Source organism: Lissotriton vulgaris, chromosome 1_1 (assembly GCF_964263255.1).
Source record: "Lissotriton vulgaris chromosome 1_1, aLisVul1.2, whole genome shotgun sequence".
NCBI classification, from domain to species: Eukaryota; Metazoa; Chordata; class Amphibia; order Caudata; family Salamandridae; genus Lissotriton; species Lissotriton vulgaris.
The window spans coordinates 46,163,774-46,169,858 of record NC_141685.1 but is presented as its reverse complement, the minus strand read 5'-3'; the positions used below and the strand labels follow the sequence as shown (position 1 = coordinate 46,169,858).

The window sequence follows — 6,085 nt, the reverse complement described above, 5'->3', positions numbered from 1 at the left end:
AGGAGTTCTTGTATCTACAATACAACAGACTGTCCTAATTTGCACCAGCCAAAAGGAAGATACATCTTTACCCACAAGTGTGCATAGCCATAATTCAATCTAAAGGCACAATCACCTAGAAAGACACCTTCTACGTACTAGGAGTGTGGCAAATGTTTGGTGGCTATTGCGTTTTATTGTTTTATTGTTAAATCAAAACGTATAAAATATTGCACACATAAAAAGTGTCTGTGAAAAACACAAGTGCTATATCAGCCATGTTGGCACAACAGGAAATACAGTCAAGGGATGTAGACAAATATATACCCGATCCACAGCCACTAACCAAGAAAGAAGAATCATACACATGCAGCGAGAGCTTTATTTTGTCATCACTACTCAAGCTTCATCAGCACACGTACACAGGGGAAAACCCATTCAAGTGCAGTGAATGTGTGAAGAGCTTTAGTGAGTTATCACACCTTCGAAGTCATCAGCGAACACACACGGAGGAAAAACCATTCAAGTGCACTGAATGTGCAAAGTGCTTTAGTGAGTTATCAAGCTTTCAAAGACATCAGCGAACACACACTGGGGAAAAGCCATATAAATGCAGTGAATGTGTGAAGAGCTATAGTCGATTATCAGTGCTTCAAAGCCATCAGCGAATACACACGGGGGAAAAACCATACAAGTGCACTGAATGTGAAAAGTGCTTTAGAGAGTTATCACACCTTCAAAGTCATCAGCGAACACACACAGGGGAAAAGCCATACCATTGCAATGAATGTGTGAAGAGTTTTAGTCAGTTATCAAGCCTTAAAAGTCATCAGCAAACTCACACAGGAGAAAAGCCATTCAGGTGCTGTGAATGTGTAAAGAGCTTTAGTCGGTTATCACAACTTCAGAGTCATCAGCAAACACACACGGGGGAAAAGCCATTTAAATGCAGTGAATGTGTAAAGAGCTTTAGTCGATTATCACTGCTTCAAAGCCATCAGCGAATACACACGGGGGAAAAACAATACAAGTGCACTGAATGTGCAAAGTGCTTTAGAAAGTTATCACACCTTCAAAGTCATCAGCGAATACACACAGGGGAAAAACCATTCAAGTGCACTGAATGTGCAAAGTGCTTTAGTGAGTTATCACACCTTCGAAGACATCAGCGAACGCACACTGGGGAAAAGCCATTTAAATGCAGTGAATGTGTGAAGAGCTATAGTCGATTATCAGACCTACAAAGTCATCAGCGAACACACACGGGGGAAAAACCCTATCATTGTAGTGAATGTGACAGTAGTTTTCGTGTCTCTTCAGCATTAAGGAATCATCAGCGAACTCACACAGGAGAAAAACCATTCAAGTGCAATGAATGTGGGAAGAGCTTTAGTCTATTATCAGGCCTACAAAGACATCAGCGAACACACACAGGGGAAAAGCCATACCATTGCAATAAATGTGTGAAGAGCTTTAGTCTGTTATCAAACCTTCAAAGACACCAGCGAAGACACACAGGGGAAAAGCCATTCAAGTGCAGTGAATGTGTAAAGAGCTTTAGTCGATTATCACTGCTTCAAAGCCATCAGCGAATACACACGGGGGAAAAACAATACAAGTGCACTGAATGTGCAAAGTGCTTTAGAAAGTTATCACACCTTCAAAGTCATCAGCGAATACACACAGGGGAAAAACCATTCAAGTGCACTGAATGTGCAAAGTGCTTTAGTGAGTTATCACACTTTAGTGAGTTATCACACCTTCGAAGACATCAGCGAACGCACACTGGGGAAAAGCCATTTAAATGCAGTGAATGTGTGAAGAGCTATAGTCGATTATCAGACCTACAAAGTCATCAGCGAACACACACGGGGGAAAAACCCTATCATTGTAGTGAATGTGACAGTAGTTTTCGTGTCTCTTCAGCATTAAGGAATCATCAGCGAACTCACACAGGAGAAAAACCATTCAAGTGCAATGAATGTGGGAAGAGCTTTAGTCTATTATCAGGCCTACAAAGACATCAGCGAACACACACAGGGGAAAAGCCATACCATTGCAATAAATGTGTGAAGAGCTTTAGTCTGTTATCAAACCTTCAAAGACACCAGCGAAGGCACACAGGGGAAAAGCCATTCAAGTGCAGTGAATGTGCAAAGTGCTTTAGTCGCTTATCAAACCTCCAAACACATCATTGAATACACACAGGGGAAATACCATTCAAGTGCAGTTAATGTGCAAAGTGCTTTAGTCAGTTATCAAAACTTCAAACACATAATTGAACACATACAGGGGAAAAAAAATTCAAGTGCACTGAATGTGCAAAGTGCTTAAGTCATTTATTAGCCTACCAAGTCATCAGCGAACACACATGGGAAAAAACCATACCAGTGCAGTGAATGTTCAAAGTGCTTTAGTCGCTTATCAAACCTCCAAACACATCAGCAAATACACACAGGGGAAACACCATTCAAGTGCAGTGAATGTGCAAATTGCTTTAGTCAGTTATCACAACTTCATACACATAATCGAAAACACACGGGGGAAAATCAAATTCAAGTGCACTGAATGTGCAAAGTGCTTTAGTCATTTATCAAGCCTACAAAGTAATCAGCGAGCACACACGGGGGAAATACCATTCAAGTGCAGTGAATGTGTGAAGAGTCAGTTATCAGACCTACAAAGTTATCAGCGAACACACACGGGTAAAAAACCCTATCATTGTAGCGAATGCGACAGTAGTTTTTGGAGCTCTTCAGCATTAAGGTGTCATCAGCGAACTCACACAAGAGAAAAACCATTCAAGTGCAGTGAATTTGCAAAGTGCTTTAGTCGGTTATCACAACTTCATAGTCATCAGCGAACACACACAGGGGGAAAAACCCTATTATTGTAGTGAATGTGACAGTAGTTTTCGCTTCTCTTCAGCATTAAGGTATCATCAGCGAACTCACACAGGAGAAAAACCATTCAAGTGCAATGAATGTGGGAACAGCTTTAGTCAACTATCAGAGCTACAAAGTCATCAGCGAACACACAGGGAGAAAACATAGAAGGGTGCTGAAAGTGTGAAGGGCTTTTGATAGAAGACCAGACTAGCAGTAAAGAAGAAAAACAGATACCAGTATTTTCAGAGTTATAAAAGTGTTTTTTTCCAGAGATTGTTCACTTCCAAACACAAAGCAAAGCAACATGATGCACCAGGATACACAGTTGGAGGCGAGCACAATGTGGATTAACAGAAAAGAAACATTCTTGATTTTTATTTGATGAAGAAGAGATACAAAAAAAAATTCAATCGCACCTGATCACACTTCCTGTAAAAGCAACACTGAACAATACTGGGACTAACAATGGTATTTTCAGCTAACTTGTAAGATTAGTGATAAAACCTATAAACCCAACACATCCAAAGTAGGCATGGTGTCAGGACTCTGGAGATGGAAGCTTCATTGGTAAAATGTATGTATTACTATTAACAAATGCCACTGCAGTATATGTAATGAACTAAAGTGAAGCACAAGTGTTCAAGAAATAACTTATTTTTAGAAATAAAAGAGCATATACCTTGTTTTTAAGTAACATTTGCTGCATCTTTTGCACACTTATCGGTTGTTGGATCAGCTCGTGCCTCGGGCCTTATAACTAAGTGTGACCCGTGGCTCCTCTCCGACTTGGCTCTCCCTATTAATTTTGTGAATTGCCAAACTCTACTTTTTACCATAATTGTGCGACTGTAAGCAGCAGACTCTGGTTTAAGAATGGAGTGAAATAGTGAAATCCCACATCAAAAGCATATATGTACCAGGACAATCTGTTGCACTCCCAGCAACTCGCCTTCCACACTGATTGTCCCTTGTTCTCAAATGTTCTAAAGGATTTGTCGTATGAATGCCAGAAGTGGCAGTGACATTCATAAAGCTAACCCTAACAGGAGTGTGTGGGAGATAGAGAGGGGGAGAGCTAAAAAGAGCGAGAGAGACAAAGAAAAGGGGAGAGAAATGGAAGGAGGGGGAACGACACGTTATTTGTACTCACCTAAAACTAGAAGAAGCAGCCAAATACATGTCAATGTGTGACATCACCAGAGAAACGGGCTGAACATCTGTGAATTTATATATTTATTTTTAATACCTATAGACCCATGTCATGCCAATAAACATGGCACAAGTAAGGAAAATAGTGAATGAGCCCATTATGATATGCAAAGTACAGGATGCCAAATGTAGTGACATCACAAGAAGTGATGTCAGGCCCTTATAATAATTTTCACTTGAAAGGTTGACGGCCTGTTTTAAAAACAAAAAACAAGAAACATAAAATAAATACAACATCTGTTCTTGCAAATATTAGTTTATAACTAAACTCAGAAATGAAAGTGTAAATATTTTTAAACAGATATGTGAAACTTGGAAATTACTTTTTTTAACAGTTTTCAGCGAATAAATAAAATGTGCTTTCAATTTGCTTTTGTTTCCTGACATTATTCTTTATCCAGCCTCTAAGCCCCAAACTGTTTCACATTTTCAGTGTATTAAGCAGTAGAAGGGCTAATTTTGTCAAGTTCTCTGTTCCTCTCTTGCTCCACTCACACAAACAAACACTCAGAGGCCTGTGTCTGCAGTGCTGGGGCACAAAGTAACAATTATCAGTCACAGGCTAAGGAGCTAGGTGGAACTGTGGCTATCCCCGACTTGTGCTGTGCTGATAAAGCAATAGTGAATTTTAGTAATTTATGATGAATTGAAATGAGAGAAAGAGAAGACGAGAGTGAGGTGCAGGATATATTAAAGAAAATGAAAAAAAGAGACGCAAGACTTTACCCTGTTCTGTGTACTAGCACTTTACGTAAACAAGTTGTGCTGTGCGTTCTGAACAGGCTGTCACCCCCCTTTGTATGTGAATGAGCTTCTGTGACCAGACACCCCAGGCTCCCATCTCTTCTAGTGCGGATGATAATGTGAGCACTGTAAGGTAATCACAAACTAGGGCTATATTGAGAAACAATCGGCTTCCAGGTCACACAGCTGTGGTTATGTAGTTCTGTATTAGTTTTTTTAATTTACTTTAATTTGCAGCAATTCTCCAGGTTACTTTTTCTCAGTATATCACATCACTTTATATTGCTTGTTGTGCTCCATCAGTTAAACGTGAAATTTGATGTAGGATTTGTTGTTTGTGTACCTAGACCATGTCCCAATCCCTTTGTCCTTGATTTGTCGGCATGGGTTTTGTCCACACACAGGTCTAAGACGGGCCATCTCAAGGTAGAAGGCGCTGTAATAGGAATAATAAATCAGACATATATGAAATTGTATGTAAACAAATATGTGCCTTTCAGTTATCAAGCACCACCAGACTCACATCTACACATGTAATTGAGCACCAGACTAAAGTGACTCCTCCCTATATAAATATGTGCCATCAGTAATCGGGCTGATGGTTTCGCTGATGCGCCCAGCAAATTAAGTTTCTGGGACTGTAAGCATTGGCCTAAATTTTAATTGCTGAAGTTTCACACAATTTTGCTGATGCGCACAGCTTATAAGGTTTGTGGATATTGTGCACTGTACGCAGATCACTGAAGTTCACCCTTAAGTAGTAACTTAACCGGTCAAAACATAGTACATACATAATGCAAAATGTCACTGCCCCTCTTTTTTGATATCTCCAGGAGTTCCTCCTCTCTCAAGAAAGAAGGTTTTCACAGATTATGCTTGTGTCTGTGGCACTTCCTTAAGTGCAGAGAGAAAAGCCTCATGGTTAATGCATTGTTTGGGCTCTGAGGGACAAGAATTCTTTGAACACCTTCCTGAACTCTCTGATAGTGACTCTGACACTCTTAATGAATACGAGATCTGCATCAAAAAGTTGGACTTGCACTACCTCCCCAAAGTGAGTACTGTCCTTGAATGATATCACTTCAGGAGAAGAATGCAAAGGCAGGATGAGTCGGTCGAACAGTACATAACTACTTTACGCAAATTGGCTTCAATGTTGGTGCAGCTTTAGAGGAGCGCTCCAGAGATCAGTTTATGTTGGGATGCGCCTCAAAAAAACGGGAAACGCCCTGTGGCAAAAAGACACGCCCTCGCTTCAAGAATTG

General features: G+C 40.3%; 1 pseudogene; it reads left to right on the top strand.

The window, feature by feature from the left end:
* Positions 1 to 257: 257 nt before the first annotated feature.
* Positions 258 to 3,678, top strand: LOC147737154 (uncharacterized; annotated as a pseudogene).
* The last annotated feature ends 2,407 nt before the right edge of the window (positions 3,679 to 6,085 follow it).